General features: G+C 38.9%; 1 long non-coding RNA gene across 2 annotated transcripts; it reads left to right on the top strand.

The window, feature by feature from the left end:
• The first annotated feature begins 496 nt into the window (after positions 1–496).
• LOC149842809 (uncharacterized) lies at positions 497–23,544 on the top strand. 2 transcript variants are annotated; one of them, XR_016430814.1, is made up of 4 exons: positions 497–684; positions 22,134–22,247; positions 23,010–23,125; positions 23,193–23,544. It is a non-coding gene; the product is annotated as an uncharacterized LOC149842809 (long non-coding RNA). The 2 variants fall into 2 exon arrangements; XR_016430813.1 differs by having other exon boundaries at positions 22,130–22,247.
• Positions 23,545–23,907: the final 363 nt, after the last annotated feature.

Raw genomic sequence — 23,907 nt, 5'->3', positions numbered from 1 at the left:
AAATACAAATACATAGTTTTTTCATGATAAATAGCTGTTTAAAACATAAATATCACATTTAAATCACAATATTTATGTTTTTCATAAATCTTGCAATATTTTGAAAATCTTGCGAGAAATTGAAACTTTCAGGCAATTTTTTGCGATATTATCGCGATATTTTCATAAATCTTGCGCTATTTGTCACTATGGATAAGCTTAGCCAACATCGATTACATTAAAAAAAACTGTGAAAAACTTACTATGGTCAATCGGTTTACATACAAAAAAACCCTGATCTGGTATGAGCTTTTCACCATCCTAATCTGAATTTGAATCCGTTTAGCCATTAGTCAAATACAGTGTTGGCCACATCCGAACCGAAACTGAACCATTTACATCCCTACCCCTACCAGCATACGGTTATTCATTGAAGTACAAGAGGAGGGTAGTTAGGTAATTTAATCTCATGCACGGTTTTATAAAAGGGGCGGTGGGGATTCTAAAATTGTTTCCCGCCGAATGTTCGAAAGGGAGATGGAGGGAAGGCTCTCAGGGGGGCAGCCCTCACCCTCGAGCCCTCTCTGAGCCTCCTTGCTCTGCGACACCATCTACTTACGCGGAGGGCTTCCTGGACTTCTCTTCCCTGGCTGAATTGGACCGATCAGCCGACGATTTCGTCAATTCAGGCTTAGATCGGTGCTGGTAATCCGTCGATCGATCGGTTGATCCATCATCGTCTTTTCTCCCTTTATATTCTTATTCGTGCACGTTCTCAGAAACCTTGATTACATATTTCTGTTTTTGTTTTGCTAGATTTCTTAAGTTTTTAGTTTTGTATGATGATTAAGATTGATGGATCGTGCTTGGAGATCTGGAGGAAGTAATTATAGTTTAATTTTGTGGATTTTCAGTTCGATAATCAACGAATCTATCCATTCTATTGTTCGGATGGATTATTTTGGATTGGATTTATTCTTGTTGAATTGTGGCAGAGGATGATTAATCGTGCATGCTTTCTTTTTTACAGCAAGTGTTCATGGACGCTATCTTTTATAGTGTTTCTGAAAGCCTAATTGGATCCAGAGAATATTCCATTTTCATATTTATGTTTTTGTTTTACTAGATTGCTCATGTTTTTAGTTGCTGCGATGATTGATATTGATGGATCGTGATTGGAGCTCGGGAGGAAGTAATTTCTATCCATTTTTTTTTGTTTCTGATGACTTCTTTTAAACCGGAGAGCCTTTGGATTGGATTTCTTCTTGTTGAATTGTGCCAGAGAATGATTAATATCTGCTTGTTCAGTTGTGGTTGAGTACGGCCAGTTTGATCTCAATATTAGGAGATATTCCGGCTAGGGTTTCTGTTGACCTTGTTTGGTAAGAGACCTTAATAATCGGATTTCTTATGAATTAGGGTAGAGACCTACTAATCAGATTGTTCCTTTCCTTTTCCCTGATTGAATTGCTGTAGAGACCTCCTAATGAGATTTTTCATTTTCCTTTTTGTTGGATTATAGTAGAATGACTGGCTGGAGAGTGTCATGAATTGAGATTTATTTTCTAACGAGTATGGTGTTTTGTTACAGTTTATTGTTTTGGCTGAAGCTCCTGCACACTCTAGGTTTTGCATTTTGAGGAGTAGTTTTGGTCTGATGTGTAACCCCCTCCTACGATTTCATCGGAAGGGATGAGTAAAAAAAAAGTTTGAAATCAGGGGAAAGACAGTTCCCCATTTGGGGAAAACGCCTCTCCCGTAAAAGAGCGGGGGGATGAGGATAAACCTCACCCCCTACGATTGTCCGGGGGGTGGGGGGGGGGGTGAGGGTTATCCTCACCCCATAGCCCTCATGGTGCGCCTCTTTCCCCCAGTCGACCAAGAGAGAGAGAGAGAGAGAGAGAGAGAGAGAGGGCCGGCCGACCGACGCTGGTGGTCGGCCCCTTTGCCACAGAGAAAGATAGAGAGGGCCGGCCCCTCTCTGTCTGAGAAGAAGGGGAAGACGGAAGGGGCGATGCCCCTTCCGTCTGCCTCTTAAGGTTTTTAAGGGTACCGATCGGTCCGGGCGCAACCCAGAACGCAGATTGAGCAAAAAAAATGTAGAGACCGGTTTGGTCTGGGTGCGACCCAAACCGAATCGGGTCAGTCTGGGTTGCACCCAGACCGAATCGAACCTTGATCTTTAAAAAAAGAGGGTTGGTCGAATCGGTTTAGACTGAACGGGTTATGGTCGAACTGGTTTAGGTTGAGTTGGTTCAGAACAAACCGGTAGTCCGATCTAGTCGATCTGGACAAATCCAAATAGAATTGGATCTAGAGAGATATGGGTCTAGATCCAGACTTACTATTTTGGATCCATAATAGAACTGGATTTGGTTCAGATCAGTTCTGGATCTGAATCTGATTGGATCAATTCTAGATTCAAATAAGAACTGGGTTTGGGTCCAGTCAGACAATTCTGGATCTAGATCAGAACGAGGTATAGATCCAATTAGACAGTTCTAGATTCAGATTCGTAAGGGGTTTGGATCCAGTTAGACAGTTTTGGATTCAGATCAGAAATGGATCTAGATTGGGTTGTAAGTTATTTTTGAATTATGAAAATAATTTCGAAATAACCAAAATGCCCTTGTGAATATCCAAAATCTATTTTGGTAAATTGGGCATAACTTCGCACTCTGAACTCAGAATCAAGTGAGGTTTGGTGCGTTAGACTCGTATCTCAAAAGCAAATTTGCTTGCCCATTGGTTTTGGTCAAATAAGGGACATAAAAATCGAGATCTCATAAGTCAATTCAGGAGGGGTATTTTGGTAATTTGTTTAGAATATAAGAAGTTTTGTGCATTAATATGAATATAATTGTGTAATGACTAGATCCTACTGTTAGAGCATCTTGAGACTCGATTGCAACTAGAGCACGGTATTTGCACTCGAGGTAAGAGATATTATAAGTAATTTTAGATGTGAATAAACTTTTTTACGTTGCATGTTATTATTGTGAATTAACATGATTAGCATGATAGTTTTTAAGTGTGAAAACAATATGCATAAATTGATCATGCATGATAGTATGAGATGATTGCATACACATGTTAATTGTGGAATACATGTTAGTTGTATGTCATGCATGCTAGAAAGATTATTTTGTGATAGTATACCTATGTAATAAATTATTAATAACATGTATTGTGACGAAATTGTGTTTAGACCTGAGTCCTGTTTTATTCTATTCATGTTGTATGAGTAAATATATTGAGATTAACATGTATAACCCCTTAAATCCCAGAAGTGGCAACCTGTGGTAAGGGCTACTTGGTTTGCGGCTAGAGTGCAGCCACCATGGAGAGTGGGACATCAGTGATTTAACGATGTGGAAACCCTACATTGTTGCATGTTTATTATGAGATAAATGTGAGTCTTTATGTCATTATGAGATTAAAGAATGAGATCTGTCGTGATCATTTCAGGATATCACTCATGAGTGAACGAGTGAAATATGAGTTTGAGAATGTGGGTCTATGTGTTGAACTTAGCCTATGACTTAGGGTTACACTCACATAGTGTTTGGGGACTCTAAACAACCATAAATGGTTGAAAAACCATCATGGCTAGGATATAACATTAACCCTATGTCACAGGGATTCGGCTAGTAGGGTGCCGCACCTGCGCCGACGTGACTTGACGTGGGTGCGGGTGCGGCACCTGCGCCGACGTGACTTGACGTGGGTGCGGGTGCGGCACCGGGTGCGGTCAACCCGACCCTGGGTGTGTTGACCGCATCTAGGGTCATTTCGGTCCATTTTTTGGATTTTTTTTTAAAAAAAATCTTTTGCCCTATGAAATGGGCTGTGAAATTTAAAAAAAAATTCTTGGGGCCGAGAATGGGACCCGCGCCGGGGGGAACCCTTGGACCCCCTTATATATATTTATTTATTTTTTATATTTTTGCCCCTGTCGCACCCTCGCACCCACGATTTTTAAAAGTGCCGCACACCTGCACCCATGTGACATAGCATGAACCATACCGAGATTGAGCCTGATCTCCAGGCTAACTACCAGCAGGGTCCATTTTTTTGTTTCATTGCAATGCCTGGTGGTCCGGGGACCACTGAGAGTATATGGTTCATTGTCTGGCCAACACGTAGAATTGAGGTGTTCTATGCGGGTTGCTACGCCCATATACGGCTATGATCGGTATAGTTGACCTAGAAGTAGTGTGGTGTGATAGATTGCTTAAGAGTGTATTAGGGGGTAATTAAAAGATACAAACTTGTGTGGTGTGTCGAAAAGTAAACTCAGACTAGGAGTTTATAGCTCACTACAGTTGTAAGTTTAAGTGTTATTTGCTTATAATTATTTCTTACTGAGTTGTAGACTCACTCCCCTGTTTAGTTACAACTGTAGGTTCCAGGCATACTAGTACATACATGACTTGATCATCTATTTCTTTGGCAGAGCATTTGGTAGTTTTTACTTTATTGTCATTGAACATTTATGTAATTGTTATTTTCTTTTGTTATGAATGATGAACAATGTGAAGAAAGTGAGTTATTGGAAGATAATGAAAAAAAATGATTTTTTTTTAACAGTGTTTTCTTTGTGTGAACTCTGTACACTTTTCTTCTGGGAAGTAATACCAACTGAACTCGGACTTCCGAGGTCCTAGATCAGGGTGTTACAAAATGGTATAAGAGTCAGGTTCACACAAAGAAGTTTGTCATTCATAACAAGTTCAATGACATAGAATATGATATAAGTCTCTACTCGATAAAAATACGTTAGTAACTATGTTATTTTGTGATTAAAAAATAGTTAGCGAGCGCAACAATCACAAAAACCTTAGAGCACAAAACCCTTCTGAGCCACCTGTCGTATGAAGAGAGGAGTTTGTCGCTGCAATGACGATGATGACTGGAGTCATGGCAAGCATGACTCAAATAGTTAGAGATTTGACACCACGACCCCCATCGATTTATATCATAGTCGGAGAGAGATGTTTACTGACAGGACTACCCTGACACTACTCGGGAGCGACAACCACAGTTTTACGAGCGAGGGACTCACCAGTCTCACCATCAGAGAGCTCGGTTAATACGTGGCCGTATGACTAGAGATTGGATGGCGGCTCGAGGAGGAGAAGCAAGGAGAGCATCCCCTAACGCAAACTTTGCGTTTCAGGGCGGGTCTCGTATAGCTAGTACATGGTGACGACATATGTCTCGAGCCAGTTATGCGGTTGCTATGAGTGCAGCCAATTGAGGAGTTTCACATCCAGTCAGAGAGTTTTCTTCTGAAGAAACTGGGAGGGCGGTAATTCAGGTCACTGAAGCAGCATGGCAAGCTGTAGAAGCAAACAAAAGTGACTCAGGATTAGGGCAGTGATGGGCAACATCAGAAGGTTTATGGGAAGGAGGGAAGGATGAAGATCGTAATGATGATCTTGCCTCACCTACCTACACTCCCGCCTCACCTACCTATACTCTTGCTTCACCGACCTACACTCCTACTTCGCCCTAGTACGACGTGAGTGCTCCTCTTAAGACTCACCTTCAGCAGTCGCGAAGGAATTCAGGGAGAGAACTAAGCTTCAGATGGATTGAAGAGTAATATAGTGAAGCATTAAGAATACTTAGCTTATTTAGTCCCGTTCGATTATCTTTTGTTTTGCATTGTTTTTCTTATTGCTTGCTAGTGAGATTTCCTTTACATGTATTGGACCGATTAATGAAATGAAATAAATATTTTTCCTATATGAGTGTCATAATTGTTTGCCTGTGATGAAATCTCGTGCAAATATAAATGATTCAAATAAGGATAAGCTATTTACGTGATAATTTCAATGCAACATATATGGCTACTCGTAGGGGAACGTCCTATCTTTCTAAGGATAAGCTATTTTGGATGGAAGTTGATTTATGAGATAAACCGATGCAAGAGCCGCTTTGGCCCAAAATCTTTTTTGAGTTTTTTGAGAAATAAGGTCCTTGTAGTTTCTATTATATGTCTATGTTTTCGTTCGGCTAATCCATTCTGTTGAGGTGTTTTGGGGCAAGACCTTTGATGAACAATTCCATTATTCTCAATGTAACTTTTGAAATCATTTGAAAGATATTCTCCCCCGGAATCGGTTATAAAGATTTGTAATTTACTATTGAATTGATTTTGTATCATCATATGAAAAACCTTAAAGGTAGAGAAAACCTCATGTTTATGTTTGAGGAAGCAAATCCAACTATATCTTGAGAAATCATCAACATAAATAACATAATATGAAAAAACCCCTTTAGACACTACGGGTGTCGGTCCCCATATATCCGAATGCACAATTTCAAAAGGCTTAGATGAAAACATAGTTCTTTGTCCTAAAGGTAAGCTTCTCATTTTACCAAGAATACAATCATTACAATTGAAATTGTCTTTACATAAAGTTTTAGCAAAATTTAAATGAGAGAGCTTGGCAATATTAGGATGCTCAAAGCGTTTGTGCCAAACATTTATATCTTTATGTTGGGCAACATTACAAAAAGAATGTTTTGGAATTTGAAGAAATTTTATAAAGTATAAATCTCCCTTCCTAGAGCCTTCCCCAATCAACTTCTCGGACCAGCGATCCTGTATCCAACATTTATTTGATGAGAACTTGATATCACACCCATGATCCGATAGTTGAGAGACAAAAAACAAATTTAAATTTAGTTTGGGGATAAATCTAACTTTAGGAATAAAAAAAATCTTGTCTTTCAAAATCTCCAATTCTTTTTATTTCAAGAGAAGCCCCATCCGCGGTAGAGACAAAGGAAGGTGAATTTTTTTTGAGTATTTAGAAAGAGCAAAAACATTTGGAGTCATATGAAAGGATGCATCCGAGTCTAAGAGCCAAAGAGTCTTACCGGGAGGAGAGAAGGTGGTCATGGCGGCTCCGGAAATGGATCCCTTGTGGAGAGGTTGGACAACTTCCATGATTTGATTTAGAGACAAAGTAGCATTGTTGGAAGTTGAAGGTCCTTCTTCTTTGGTTGGTTGGAAAGTTGTAGACATAGCCACCATCTTTTTCCATTTAGGACATACTGGTTTAATATGTCCTGGTTCTTTGCAAAAGTGGCATATGATCTTACTATAATTTCTTCTTCCATAATACCCATCATTTTCTCTTCTTCCTTGACTTTTGTTGAAGTGAGGGGGTTTATATGTTTTGATATTATTCTCCGGTCTTGAGACGACATAAGCACCCTCATCTTCATCCTTAGAAGGAACGACCAACACACTTAGATTGGTTTTATTCATTCCCAATCTAGTTTCTTCTCCACTTAGTTTCGTAAGCACATCTTCCAATGGAGGAGAAGAAAAAGAAGACAAAAGAGAAGACATAGTTTGTTCGAACTCGGGTCTAAGCCCATTTAAAAAGTTGAAGAAGTGATCTTCTTCTAATTGTTTGGCTCTCAATTTAATTGCCTCTCCACTCCATTTAGGTTCTTGGAGAGTAAGTGTTAGAATACAGCATTGCATATGCGTATGGATCTGGATCTAGATCCAGATCCATATTATATGTACACATGTTAAATAGTATTTCAGTAATGGCATTATTATAATATGTATATGTTTTTAATGTATAATGCTTAGGGTTTTGGTGGTCGTGTATTGCAGTGCCGCCCCAGCCTTTCGTGAATTGCTCTCTCTCTCTCTCTCTCCCTCTTATCTCCTGTTAACAATTCTGATATGGTATCAGAGCTCGTGGTGAAGGTTCTTCAAAGCCCAGCGTGAACAACAACCCAGCGTAAGTTCCAGCGTGAGAAGCGTGAACAGCAACCCAGCGTAACAGAAGTTCTGACAGATCGTGGTGAATGTTCTTCATCCTGAATCAACAGATCGTGGTGACATCTTCTCTTTTCTTCTGAATCTAAAATCTTAACAGCAACCCAGCGTAAGTTCCAGCGTGAGAAGCGTGAACAGCAACCCAGCGTAACAGAAGTTCTGACAGATCGTGGTGAATGTTCTTCATCCTGAATCAACAGATCGTGGTGACATCTTCTCTTTTCTTCTGAATCTGAAATTTCATCTTCTGAAATTTGGTACCTTTTTCCCTTCTCCTTTCAGCGTGCTCATCGTTCATTGGTATTTGTTTACTTTCTTCTTCATTCAACGACTGTTTTTCAGACTTGTGTTTGCAATTTTTTTTTTCAACACCAACGACTGGTTTTTCAGACCTGTGTTGGTTCAATCTTCTCCTAAACACCAACGACTGTTTTATTGCTGTTTTAAGTGTTCTTTGTGCGCCACTTTTGGTAGTACAGGTATATGCCTTATTCAAAGTTTACTGATTGATTAAGTGCTCTCAAAATCTGTTTTATTTTCTTCCCATCCATCTTGTTTGCTTATTCATCGTTTCACTGCTATGGACTTCTCTTCGTCATCCGGTCCCTCTGCCAATTTCTTGAGTCAGCTCGTTACTGAAAAACTTACTCATTCTAATTTTTTGACCTGGAAGAGGCAAATCCTTCCTTTTATACGGAGTCAGGATCTCGATGAACATTTGGGTGGTTTAGTTCCTATACCACCACGGCTTATTTTGCAGGAAACCAAAGATGAGAAGGGCGACACAATTACCATTTCTATTAAGAATCCAGAGTATACAGCTTGGAGGAAGCGGGATCAGTCTTTGGTTGCTTATATTACGTCAACACTTTCTCAAGAAGTGTTGGTTACTCTTTCAGATGATTGCACTGCGGCAGATCTGTGGAGTAAGTTGTCTCAGACATACTCTCAGATATCAGAAGCCCGAGTTATGTACTTAAAACATGAATTTCAAAGTTTGAAGAAAGGCTCCATGACAGTCATGGAATACATAGGCCGCTTGAAGAGTATTACTGATCAATTGGCTGTTGCTGGAAGTGCTATTGCAGATAAAGATAAAGTTCAACAACTTCTCAATGGATTGGGTCCTGATTTTGACATGTTTACCACATCTTTATCCTGCCTTCCTCACTTGCCCACTTTTGACGACCTACAAGCGAAACTTCTCCAGCATGAGATGATTATGAAGCAAAGGGCAGAAGGAAATGAATCATCTCGTCCTCATTCAGTTTTGGCCATGGACACTTCTGTAGGTTTTGGACGAGGGAATGAAGGGCATCAAGGAGGCCGAGGGCGCGGACGTTTCGGGCAGGGAGGACGTGGTATCTTGCCTACACCTAATATTTCAGGGGCCTTTAATACAAGGAATCAGAGGAGAGTGCCCACTTGTTTCTTATGTAACAAAAGAGGACATGTGAAAGCTGATTGTTGGTTCAATCTACAGAATAGAGGAAAAATAAACAAAATTGAGAATAAATCAGCTACTGTTGTGGACACAAAAGTGCCATCCACAGATGTGCAACAACTTTTGTTATCAGCATTGTCGCAGATGTCGATCAAGCAAAATGAACAAGGCGAATGGTATGTTGATTCAGGTGCCGCCACACATGTTACGGGTAATGCGGGTAAGTTATCTTACTTATTGCCTTATTTTGAAAAAGGTAGTATAGTTACGGGAGATGGAACTTATCACTCCATTAGTCATACTGGCAATGCACATATCCCTATGTCAAAGTCCTCACTTCACTTGTCCAATGTTCTTCTTGCTCCTAATATTAAAAAGAACATTGTTTCTGTAGCTAAACTTGTTGACGATATGAATTCTTCCGTCGAATTTACTCCCTCTTCTGTTTATGTTAAGGATCTACGAACGAAAGAGACGTTCGCTAAGGGGGAGCGACAAGGAAACATGTACGTCTTCAAGGAGATTCCTTCAGTGTCTTCACCCTCAGTACCAGTCCTCCAGTTGAAGTCGTCCAAGCGTTCTTCAGTGTCTTCGCCTTCAGAGTCTTTGTTTTTTCCTTCATTGGAAGTTTTTAATTCATCTCATTGTAATAAGCCGGATATTTGGCATAGTCGTTTGGGACATTGTAGTCGAGGTTTCGTTGAAAATCTTGTATCCGATGGTCTCCTTCCAGCATCTAGTTTATGTTCATCTTCTGATAATAATAATAAATGTTCTTCATGCGAACTCTGCAAAAGCCATGTCCTTCCTTTTCATATTATCAATAAAAGAGCTTTAAAGCCATTTGAGATTATTTGTTCCGATGTTTGGGGACCTGCACCTATTCCTTCTCTTTCTGGTAGTCGCTACTATGTTGTCTTTATTGATTCCTATTCTCGTTATACTTGGATATATTTCTTAAAACACAAGTATGAAGTTTTTCAAATATTTCGGGAGTTCCATTCGATGGTCAAAACAAAATTTGCTTGTGATATTGTGCATTTACAATGTGATGGTGGAGGAGAGTATTCATCGAACGAGTTTATTGCCTTTCTTCGGGATAAAGGAATAAGTCGACAGATTTCTTGCCCTCATACTCCTCAACAAAATGGGGTTGCAGAGAGGAAACACAGGCATATTGTCGAGAGCGCGATGAGCATGTTACATGATAGCAATGTGCCCGTTAGTCTCTGGACAGAAGTTTTTCACACATCTGTTCATATCATAAATCGTCTTCCTATGACACTTTTGGATCGGAAATCTCCCTATTATACTTTATTTGGGCAACATCCCTCTTACGATGAGCTGCGTGTTTTTGGTTGTGTATGTTATGTACATATTGATTCATCTCTGCGAAATAAGTTTCAGGATAAGGCTGTCAAGTGCAGATTTGTTGGGTATGCAGATGAATACAAAGGTTATCGATGCTATGACCCTACTACAAAATGCATTAGGACCTCCAAAAATGTTGTTTTTGACGAACAAAATTTTCAGGTCAATGACTCTGCAGTGTTGCCACCTCGAGAATTAGAAGTATATGATCCATGGATGAGCGCAGACCTCTTTGCTAATACAGGAGAAACATGTCAGACAAATTGCTCTTCTTTTGGCTTGAGTAGGGAATTGAATGACTCATAAATGCATGTTGAATTATCTCCAGTTGAGCCACCCCCAGTAGAACGTTTCTCTGGACAGATATACACTAGACGGAGCAAAAATACAGAGCCGAGGAATGTGGAGGAAAGCATCGCCAATGAATCGGCTCAAAGGCCGTCACGCATTAAGCATCCTATTCAAGACCTTCTCTCTTGATTTCCAGTTGTTTATGTCTCAGCTCACAAAACAGGATGAACCCACTTGTTTTAATCAAGCTCTTCAATCCCGTCATTGGACTGAAGCTATGAATGAAGAAATGGAAGCTCTTCATGAATGCCAGACTTGGGAAATAGTCCCTCGGTCAGAAGGAAAGAATGTAGTTGGCTCAAAATGGGTTTATAAAATAAAATATAAGCCTGAAGGAAGTATTGACAGATATAAGGCGCGACTTGTTGCTCGAGGATTCACACAACAATATGGTGAAGACTACGACGAAACTTTTAGTCCCGTAGTCAAAATGGGTACTATTCGTATTATCATATCCCTAGCAGTCGATCAAGGTTGGAGCCTTAGCCAGATGGATGTTAAAAATGCATTTTTGCATGGAACTTTAAAGGAAGAAGTATATATGGAGCAACCACCTGGTTATGCTGAGAAGGATCCTATTGCCTGGGTGTGCAAACTAAGGAAATCTCTGTATGGGTTGAAACAGGCGTCCCGTTCCTGGTTTGAAAGTTTTTCTATGCAGATTCAGAGTTATGGTTTTAGAAGATGCTCTCTGGATCACTCTCTCTTTCTTTACCAAAAGGCGGACATTGTTATACTTCTTCTTATATATGTTGATGACATTGTGATCACTGGGAGCTTAGATAGTCATGTGCAAGACGTGAAACAGTTTTTAATGAAAACTTTCAAGATGAAAGATTTAGGGGAGTTGCGGTACTTTCTTGGTGTGGAAGTTGACAGACAACAAGACACATTGACACTCATGCAACAAAAATACACTCTTGATCTTCTGGAAAGAGCCAGGATGACAAATTGCAAACCAGTCAGCACTCCTGGTATATTACATCAAAGGCTGAGCTCTGAAGATGGTCATCTTTGTGTCAACCCTACAACGTATAGAAGTCTCGTTGGGATGTTACAGTACTTGACCTTTACCAGACCTGATATAGTTTATGCTGTCAATCAGGTATCCCAGTTTATGCATGCTCCAACGGAGGGTCATATGGAAGCTGTGAAGCACATTCTACGCTATTTAAAAGGAACTATAGGAGACAGACTTGTTTATCGCAAGAACGATAATCTACATAGAGGACATACACTCATCACTTATACAGACGCAAATTGGGCAAGGGATCCAGATGAGAGACGATCTGTCTCTGGATACTGTGTTTATATTGGGCACAATTTAATGTCCTGGAGCAGCAGAAAACAAAAGGCAGTGGCACGATCGAGTACAGAGGCTGAATACAGATCGATGGCTGCAGGCACGACAGAGGCCACATGGATTAGACACTTATTGAGTGATCTTGGGGAGACAATTATTCGATCATTTCTTTTATGTGACAATTAAAGCGCAATAAACATTGCATGTAATCCTATCCAGCATAGCCGAACGAAGCACATTGAGATTGATCAACATTTCATACGGCAGAAAGTCGAGATGAAGGAGATAAAACTACGTCATGTTCGAACAGAAGATCAAGTGGCAGACCTATTTACCAAGGGATTAACAGGACGTCAATTTTGGCTATTGAAGAGCAAGTTGTGCATGCTCCAAAATCACGTACAACTTGAGGGAGGGTGTTAGAATACGACATTGCATATGCGTATGGATCTGGATCTAGATCCAGATCCATATTATATGTACACATGTTAAATAGTATTTCAGTAATGGCATTATTGTAATATGTATATGTTTTTAATTTATAATGCTTAGGGTTTTGGTGGTCGTGTATTACAGTGCCGCCCCAGCCTTTCGTGAATTGCTCTCTCTCTCTCTCTCTCTTTCCCTCTTATCTCCTGTGAACAATTCTGATAGTAAGTTCATCCCAAATCGTGGATAACTCGGCAAGGTACTCTCTAACGGACATTTCTCCTTGTTGAAGAGTCAATGTCTTCTTTTGGAGATAATATTTATGGGACAAATCTCTTGAAGTATACATTCTTTCAAGATACTCCCATACTTGAAAAGCTTTCTTGAATTTCAAAATATTGACATTTATCTTCGTTTCAACAGAAGAAAAGAACCATGAAAGAATTTTGTAGTTCTTCATCTCCCATTCTTCATGTTTTTTGTTGTATTCTTCAAAGGCTTTTTCTCTCTCTTCACCGTCAAGAACTTTGATTTCACCCCTCTTCATAATGGTGATCTTAGGTTCGGGTTTCAGAATGGTTCCTTTGATGTATTCCTAAAGACCTTTCCCTTTAATATGAGCCTCTATATTCTCGGCCCAAACATGGTGGTTGGAGCCATTTAACTTAAAACCAAGTGAAAAATGAGACTCTTTTTCACCCATTAGAGAGGAAAGAGTGGAGAAAAAATACGTACCACAAAAGGACTTTTAAATCTTACTTGATGAAAAATCCTTCCAAAATAATGAAGGAAGAAAAGCCCCCACGGCTTTCACCAAGAATCCAAAGGCACACTTTTCGAGGCACTTGCAAATATGAAGAATCACGCGATCTTTAATCTTCAACCTTGCTCTGATACCATGTAAATATATCTCAAAAGAGATAATGTGCAAAACAAGCACCACTTTTAAGAAGGAATATGTGCACAAAGGCACAAGAACACTTAGAACAAAATGTACCTAAGGCAAATGAAGAACACAAATGCCAAAATATAAAGAATTTTATTGAACAAATTGGAGAACAATGCTCCAAGCATTGAATACATTTATGAGGGGGGTTCACCTCTATTTATACTAAAGAGGGACCCTTGGAGGGGCTCCCACTAGACGTTGGAGCCCCTCCAATGGTTAGAAATCTAACCGTTGGAGGGCTCCAACGTCTAGTGTTGGACCCCCTCCAAGAGTTGACTAAGTCAACAAGAAGGAAAAGAAAAAAAGGAAAAAGAAGAGAGAAAAGAAAAAGAAAAAAAGGAAAAGAAATGTACAACATATTCACTAATGTGAATATGCGCAAAAAGGCGAAAATACTGAAATACCCTTGGGATTACATGATGTGATATATATATATATATAGATACATATACATATATGTATATGTATCTCTCTTTATAGATATATAAATATATGTATACAAAAAATAGAGATACAATTTAACAATCTGACGTGGACATAGTTTGTGAGTTGCAGGTATCCCTCCCGATCGAGAAATTGAGTTTCAGATTGATCTTGTTCTGGGAACAACTCCCATTTCGAAGGCTCCTTATTGGATGTGACCTGTAAAACTTAAGGAACTCAAGGAGCAACTGCAAGGAATTGTTGGAGAAAGCTTTTATTCGACCGTCAGTATCTCCTTGGGGTGCTCCAATTTTGTTCGTCAAGAAGAATGATAGGTCATTGCGAATGTGTATAGATTATCGACAATTGAATGCAATGACCATCAAGAATAAATATCCATTGTTGCGGATTGATGATTTGTTCGATCAACTTTAAGGAGTTGCATGTTTCTCGAAGTTGGATCTAAGATCGGGTTATCATCAGTTGAAGATTAAGAAAGAAGATGTGGTTAAGACAATATTCAGATCAAGATATGACCATTATAAATTCTTGATCATGCCTTTTGGTCTGACTAATGCTCCTGCAACCTTCATGGATATGATGAATAGGGTTTTCAGACCTTATTTAAATAAGTTTGTGGTAGTATTTGTTGATGACATCCTCATTTATTCCACCACGAGGAGCAACATGAATAACACCTAAAGATAGTCCTGCAGATACTTAGAGAACATCAACTATACATCAAATTTTTTAAGTGTGCCTTTTGGTTGGAACAAGTGTCCTTCTTGGGACATTGTTTCTAAAGATGGAATTATGGTGGACCCTGCGAAGATTAAGGTAGTTACTAATTGGGCTAGACCCAAGAATTCTACTGAGATTCGTAGTTTCTTGGGATTGGTTGGGTACTACCGACTATTTGTAGAAGGGTTTTCTCTATTGGTAGCTCTAATGATAAAACTCACTAAGAAAGACGTAAAGTTCAAGTGGAATGACAAGTGTGAGCAGAGTTTTCAAGAGATAAAGAAGTGTTTGACCACTGCCTTAGTGTTGATCTTACCTTCTGGATCCGGAGGTTTCACTATTTATAGCGATGCCTCTCATAAGGGGTTGGGTTGCGCTATGATGCATCTTGGTTAGGTGATAGCTTATGCATCTCATCAACTCAAAATGCATGAAGTCAACTATCCGACGCATGACTTGGAGCTAGCAGCGGTTGTATTCACCCTTAAGATATGAATGCACTACTTATATGGCGAGCAATTTGAAGTTTTTACTGACTATCAAAGCCTCAAATATTTGTTTTCTCAAAGAGACTTGAACTTGAGGCAGAGGAGATGACTGAAATTTTTAAAAGATTATGACTTTGAGCTAAAATATCATCCGAGAAAAGCGAATGTAGTCTCTGATGCTCTTAGCAGAAAGGAGCATTAGTCAGACTCGCAGATTGAGATTTATTTTCTTTAGTCGCGCATCAGAGAGCAGAAGCCCAATGCTTATCAAGTTGATTATTATTTGTGCAAACCACATTGAGGTCAGAATTGTGGGAGCAAATTAAGGAAAAGCAACCCTTAGATTTAGAGTTAGCCCAAGTGAGAAAAGATTTCGAAAAGTAAGGAGTCAGACTTCAAAGCTGATGATCAAGGACTTCTCAAATTTCGTAATAGAATGTGCATTCTAAAGGATAATCAACTCAGGCATCAGTTATTGGGCGACGCACACCACTCTAGATATGTTATCCACCCTGGCGGCACCAAAATGTATCGAGATTTGAAAGATATGTTTTGGCGGAGTGGAATGAAGATAGATATTGCTGAGTTTGTAAGCAAATGTTTGTTGTGCTAGCAAGTGAAGATTGAGCACCAATGATCCGGTGGATTAATGCAACCACTCCCTATACCTGAATGAAAATGTGCAGATGTCACTATGGATTTTGTCTTAGGACTCCCAAAGACTAAGAATGAGATGGATTCAGTATGAGTGATTGTTGACAAGCTAACTAAGTCAGCTCACTTTTTGGCTTGTAAGACAACTCACTCTTGTGATTAGTTGGCTCAGTTGTTGATGCAGTGAAGGGCACGATGAAGACTTCACGGTATTTGAATCTGAGGTGGTTGCGCTTTGCTGTCACGTGAAAATCCCCCGCACAACCACGTTAAGGGACTGTCACTGGTACGATGCGCTTTGCTGAGATGGTTGGTACGCTGCTCACGAATGTACGATGTGCAGTGATAAGAGAACAACCACCCCAAAAATGATGGTGCTGTATTGTTTCTTTTTTATTTCAATGGAATCCAAATGAACAATGAGATGAATAATAAACTGGATACCATAAAGAAAGGGAAATGGGAAACATTCAAAAAGGAGAAAACTTAATACTGACAGAAGAAGACAAAGAGGGGAATAAAAGATATGCTGAAAAGGAAAAACTGTCAGAAGGAAAAAAAACTGCAAACAAAATAAAGAATCAAAGAACTGCAAGAAGGGAAAAGCTGCTGGAAGTTTCTATGTTCTCTGCCCTCCTCACGAAACCCTAGGCAACTTATTTAAAGGGCTTCAGTTTGGATCCGGGTCTCGGGTCCGGACCCGGACTCAAAACAATGTCTGGGTGTTGTTGGGTTTGTGATGCTTGGGCCTGCTTTGCATCAGTTGTTCATCAAAGAGATTGTCAGACTTCATGGAGTACCTGATTCGATTGTTTCAGATAGAGACTCGAAGTTTATGTCGTGATTTTGGCAGAGCTCTGAGGAAGCTATGTGGATGAAGGTAAAAATGAGTGTGGCATTTCACCCCTAGTTAGACAGACAGTCAGAGTGAACCATTCAGACCTTGGAAGACATGTTACGAGCGTGTACTTTAGAATATAGTAACTCGTGGAATGACATCCTACCTCTGATGGAGTTTGTTTATAATAATAGTTTTCAAGTATAGGCATGGCTCTGTTTGAGGCATTGTACGGTCGACGGTGCTGAACACTCTTGTGTTGGGATGAGGTCGGAGAAAGAAGATTGCTAGGGCCTGATTTAGTGCAGCGGATGACAGACCAGGTGAGATTTATTCGAGAGCGTCTTCTGGCAGCGCAAAGTCGACAAAAAAGTTGTGCAGACTAAAGACGTCGTGAGTTAGAATTTGAGCAAGGTGATCATGTGTTTTTTAAGATATCTCCTTTTAAGGGAGTGATGCGTTTTAGTTGAAGAGGAAAATTGAGCCCAAGGTATATTGGACTTTTTGAAACACTCGCGAGAGTTGGTCAGACGACATACCGATTGGCCTTGCCACCTTGTCTCGAATTCACAACATATTTTATGTCTCTATGTTGCGGAAGTATGTGCCTGATCCCTCCCACATACTAGATACTGTTGAGTCAGTGTTGAAAATACAAGATGATTTAAGCATAAATGAGAAGCCTATAGAAATCTTGGATGCGAGAGTACAAAAATTGAAAAACAAAGAATTATCTTTGGTTTTAGTTAGATGGAGTCATCACAACAAAAAATGAGGCTACATGGGAGCGTGAATCATACATCCACAAACAATTTCTACAAATATTTTCAGGTAAGATTCATGACGAATTTTCTTTTAAGGGGGATATAATTGTAACCCCCTTTGATGATTTCGTCGGAGGGGATGAGTTAAAAAAAATTGAAATCAGGGGAAAGACGATTCCTCATTTGGGGAAACCGCCTCTCCCGTAAAAGAGTGGGGGGATGAGGATAAACCTCACCTCCCACGATTATCGGTGGGGTGGGGGTGGGGGTGGGTGAGGGTTATCCTTACCCCATCGTGAGGGCTATAAATAGCCCTCACGGTGCACCTCTTTCCCTCAGTCCACCAAGAGGGAGAGTGGCACAGACCTAGAGAGAGAGAGAGGCAGCAAAAAATCGTAGGGAGCTTATTGGATTTCGGCGCCAACGACGAGGTAGGCCCTCCATCTTCATCATCATCTTCGTCTTCTTCTTCATTTTCTCCTTTTTGTTCCGGGCAAAGGGGGCCGACAACCATAGCTATCGGCGAAGCTGTAGAAAACGGAAAAAAATGAGAAGAGAGAGAGAGAAGTGGGGCCGGCCGACCGACATCGGTGGCTGACTTATTGTTTGTTTCAATGAAGTGCGGGGTCCTCTTTTTTGTTTCAGTGCAGTGCCTGGTGGTCCGGGGACCACTGAGAGTGTATGGTTCATTGTCTGGCCAACATGTAGAATTAGAGTGTTTTACGTGGGTTGCTAAGCCCATAGATGGCTATGACCGATATAGCCGACCTAGAAGTAGTGTGGTGTGATAGAGTGTTTAAGAGTGTATTGGGAGGTAATTAAAATATACAAACTTGTGTGGTGTGTCGAAAACTAAACTCAGACTAGGGGCTTAGAGGCTACTACAATTGTAAGTTTAAGTGTTATTTGTTTATAATTATTTTTTATTGGGTTGTAGGCTCACATTTCTATTTAATTACAACTGTAGGTTTCAAGCACACTATCACATGCATAACTTGATCATTTTATTCTTTGGCAGTGCACTTGATAGTTTTTACTTTATTGTCATTGAACATTTATGTAATTGTTATTTTCTTTTATTATGAATGATGAACAATGTAAAGAAAGTGAGTTATTGGAAGATAATGAAAAAAAATAAAAATTTTTTTTAGTCTATGTTTTCTTTGTGTGAATTCTGTACACTTTCCTTCTGGGAAGTAATACCAACCGAACTCAGACTCCTGAGGTCCCAGATCGGGGTGTTACATGATGATTCTGTCTCCCATTGGATTAATGATAGCTTTTCGTCTAATTGTTATTTCCTTCAAGTTCACGGTTTTTTTTTTTCTTTCCCTGTTATTTTTGTTACACGTGATGATTGATATTGATAAGTTATAATCATTGGTTTTGCTTCTGTATAACGACTTCTATCTAGGTTTTGACCTCGGAATGCTCCTTGCTGAATCGTAGTTGAAATGGCTATTAGTTTGCTTTCTTCTTATTCTTATTGGAAATGTTTGGTTGGTGTGTGATCATTACTTCTTTTTTTTCTCATTTCACTTTGTGGTGTCATGGTATAATTGGATGTCATGTTTTGCATTGCATCTTGTGTGGGTTAGTGAACTTAGTTTTGAGTATACGACTGGTAGAAGTGAGAACTAGTGATATGATGAACCAATATCTCCTGGAACAAATACTCCGTTTTCTAGCTTTCCTTATCTTAAAGTCCACGTTTCTAAGCGTGCTCTAAATGCTTCTGTTGATGCTATCTTCTTTACACACTCAGAGCTCTTAATGTTTGCTGACCTCTCTCTCTCTCTCATCAGATCGAGGGTGATGTCGTTCATCCATGTGATGGGCGGCATCATACATACCAATGTTTTGGCTTTGTTTTAAGCCATCCATTCTTGATGCCTTAGATGTTGATCATCTGTATCATCAACGGCTCTGAAATTTTTTGTGGAACCCATCTAGAACACAAGCATGGTGTTTCTGATACTATTCATCACATGGATGAACAGCATCAGTGGATCCCTGACCTGATCCGCTGTCCTCTCAATTCGTGCTGATGCCAGTGGATCGCATGGAATCTCCTGGCTTATCAGGTCTCAGGTCTTAGTTTTTATGCCAAGAATGGCTGTGGAAAACCATCCGGAAAATGACTAGGTATGATTTTTAAACATTTTTTTTAATGACAAAGAACCCTCACTAAGCAAGGAAAACCCTGGGTGCTCCATGACCACCTTGCCTTACGTAGCCCACCTTTGAAAGCTACAGATACACCCGTGCATCAGCAGAGTTTGATCCGGCACCTTCATCTCAGCATCCTCACAATCACCCAGATGGTCATGCGGGCAACCCTTCCTTTTCCTTAGTTGGAAATTCTGATTTTAATTAATACAATCCCCAAACCATTTGATTTTGATTATTTTCCTTGCAAAAACCACCAGAAATCCGATAAAACCCCCAAGTTATCAAAAGCATCCCTTCATTATTCTTGTATTTTTATATGAACTCGTAAGAAAAAACATCTTTCCTTCACCAAGTTGCCTTTATGTTCATGAATGAGTTTTATCCTATTTTTAATCATTTTTATTTCTTGAGTTTGTTATAGTTTTCTATTAAATCTTTTGACTATTATTAGATCGTTCAGAAGTATGATTCACTTGTGAACTGACTTTAGCAAAATTGGTTTTAATTGTATCTTTTCCTCCGTTAAATCCTTATATAGAGGTAGTTGGTTATAACTAGTCATTGGACTGCTCTCAACGGTCATAAATATGACTGATGGAGGCAGTCCAACAACTAGCTGGACTGCCTCCCTTCTCTCATGTTTGGCTTTATAAATAGAGCCTTCCTCCCCCTTTGTATGAATGCTTCTCTAAGCATTTTATAGATGTAATATAAAATTATATTTTATTTTTATATTTGCTCTCTTATGAGTTCTTTGTGGGAGTGTATTTGGTTCATAAGTGGCCTCTTCGTATTTGTGATCTCTTGTAGCCCTTAGTGGCATTCTTTTGTATTTCTCTTGATTCATTACACAACTTCAACCCACATTGACCAAATCTATGTCAAGTTTGGAAACGAGTTTAACTAGGCTCTTTAGGACCAATTTGAATATTAAACCAAATCTAATCAAGTCTAAGCTAAGGTCAAAATACCCTCACCAAAATAGGTCAGACCTAGTTAGGGTAGGTCAAAATAACCTTAGCCAAGTCAAAACAATACTTAGTCAAATTGGTCTTAAAGTGCCTACTTAAGCCTAGTCTAAAACTAAACTTGACTTATGTTAAAACACAACTCAAACCTAAATCTGTCCAAAACCCATTTCTTAACTTGACCTAGATTTGGTGAATATAGGTTGAAGTTGGAAGGTCAATCTTGACTTATTTGCAGCTCACATGACAAAGAAGTCATTCTCTATACATTCTAGTATAGCCTGTATTTGCAACTATGCTCTATGGCTTCTCGTATCACATGAATAAGCAGTGTATCTGTCCTTTATGCTTGCTCAGTGTGAATTAGTTTTTCTCAAACATACCTAACTTTGGAGATCAGTGTTTGTCCTCCCTTTTGGGATATTTTACAATTTGATTTACATACCTAGTGTGCACATATATACTTGTTTTAACTTTAATGGCATATTTGAGGTCCACCAAAAATATCATGGTTAAGAAATCCAAAGTTATTTTCTTTGCATGCATGCACTAATCTCTCATAACACCACCTCTTTTTATCCAGATGGATTTTCAGATAAACATGATGCTGTGGACATTTTCTACGACATTATGTTTGGACATTTACCGAGTGTTGTGATCTTTTTAACAGGCACAGAAGACTTAGCTCATAATAAGAACAGTCACATCATTGTGATCATGACCTTGTACTTTGTATACCAGTCAGTTAAAAATCTAACTACTTGCCAGTGGGTGCTTATTCAAGTTTGGATGCTTTAAATTTATGATATGGTGTTCTGCAGATCATGTATTGATCTTCCAATATAGCAGGGTTTCGCTTAGTAAGAAATGCACACATTTCCACCAATTTTCTTGTGCCAACATTATCTTCTGTTTATGTAAAAAAATTGATATAATGAACACATTGGTTGATTTAAAGGGGGATATTTTAGTCCTACACATGGGCATTATATAGCATTCCTAAAGTTTTTCTTCCATGTTTAATTTGAAATTTTGAAGTAGGAGCTGACCTTCAACATCTGTTTATATGCATATAGTGTTTTTCCATCTTACAGATGGTGTCTTGGTTGCTTTTATACTTTTCAATTTTCTAGGGTAAAGAATATAAGGTTTTGATATCATTTGAGTGTTATTGATGGAAATATCACCTTACTAAAAGGAATTGGTTCATTCCATCTTCGCATGATAACCAAAGGATGAATCCTTCCTGGTTTCAATTTTTAGTGCTACCAGAGAATACTTTTGTGTCATTTTAGCTGTTCTGGTGTCTTGGCTGACGAAGTTGCACATATCTTGATATTGTTGACATTTCATCCCTCTTGGCATTGGTTTACTTGGCCTTCAATTTTTTTTTCTTATTTTCCAGATCATGTTACTGAACCTAATAGTGATTTCTGTCTCAGACAGGTGCAGCGATAGGTTAGAGTTCTTTCTGTTATAGTACGTATTTTTCTTGCCATTCAGTGCCGCCAGTGCATTAAGGGAGTAGTGGTTACTCATACTGACGAAGGTTACAAGCTGGTAAGATTCCTGACAAGCATGAGCAGTTGAACTTTCACATCAGAATGTGAAAATCTCCTTTTCTTGATTTGAAAACAATGGAGTAACCATTATCAAACTTATTATTTATTTATTTATGCATGTTTTTCTTTTGTTTTGAGAAGACAGTATCATTCTCAAACAATCACCTCATCAGATGTATTGGATGCTTTTGAACTTCCTGAAAATTGATGACCAAAACACCTGTTAGAAACAAAAATGGAGGATCTGGAGTTGCATGTGATGCCCAGAGAGTTAGAATTGCACCAAGTTATCCAAAGGGAACTTTGATTCCAGACACCAGAGATGCCATTTGTAAAAGTAAAAAAAAATTGAAAAAAATTGACTTAAATTTCATGATCTAGAGACTTAATGAATGACGATACCAAGTTTTATCTGGAAACCTAATGTTATTGGCACTTATTAAAGAACATTTACTGCACTCATTCTATGTCTATGGCATGTACATATCGTAGCGTTCTTTAGGCAATTTTAGGCTAGAAAACTGTCATCTGTCTGCTATGGCATGCCCAGCAGTTCCAGTTAACCAAAACTAACGTGTGTATATTATTAAATCATCTACCTTGAACTTGCATTGCCACTGGTATGAAAGAAAGATATGCAGGTCATCTATATCTTATGTATTTTTATCTTAAACTGGTATATCGATTGCATTTGAAAGGTTATAAATTATAATAGAAATTTATTTTATGGGTTTTCTTTGCAAATATTTTTCGCTCAAAGACTATTTACAGGTTTTAAAGATACCAAAGGACCAAGTTCAACTTGATGATACATCTTCTGCAGTGCTCTCAGTGATTGACACAGAATTATGCCCAGAGTTGGAGCATTTTAGAGATGTATGGTTGCCACAAAGTTCTCTTGTCTCTCCTTTATCATATTTTTGCTAACATCCAATTTTCTCAGGTGTTCAAACAGAACATGTTGGTTATGGTCTCTTCGAGCACTCAGCTCACATGAGTTGCAATTGTTGGGGCTTGATTGGAAGCAGTTGATTCAAGAGTTTGAAAAGGCTCTTCTTTGTTGTAAATAAGGCTAATTAGTATAATATGTTACATCTATTGTTCTCGTTATTGTCACGAGATTCTTGCTAAATTCTCCCAAGGCACTTTTAATACCTTGATCTGGGATCTCCAGAGTCCAAGTCCAGTTGGTATTACTTTCCAAAGAGAAAGCATACAGAGTTCACACAAAGAAAACATGGTTGAATTTTTCTTCTTCTAATAAACTCAATTTCTTTAACAAAGTTTATCATTCATTATATATGAAAATAATAATTGCTTGAGTATTCAATGACAAGAAAATACAACTAACAAATACTTTGCTGCAGAGTTAGAGTAGCTGATCACGTCTTGTCTGTGTTAGTATGCCTGAAACCTATTATTATAATTATACAGGAGGTAAGTCTACAACTCGGTAAAAAACAATTATAAGCAATAAATGACTTTAACTTATAATTGTAGTGGACTCTAAATGCCTAATCTGAGTTTAGATTTTGATACACTACACCAGGTTTTTATGTTAAATTTCTTCATTAACTCTCTTAATCACACTCACTCATACAAGATTATAACACTAAGTTAGCTATACCGGTCATAGTCGTTTATGAGCGTAACAACTC

Source organism: Nuphar pumila, chromosome 3 (genome assembly GCF_984573655.1).
Source record: "Nuphar pumila chromosome 3, dmNupPumi1.hap1.1, whole genome shotgun sequence".
NCBI lineage: Eukaryota > Viridiplantae > Streptophyta > Magnoliopsida > Nymphaeales > Nymphaeaceae > Nuphar > Nuphar pumila.
The sequence above is the reverse complement of the archived record's forward strand: the minus strand, read 5'-3'. Positions and strand labels throughout refer to the sequence as shown.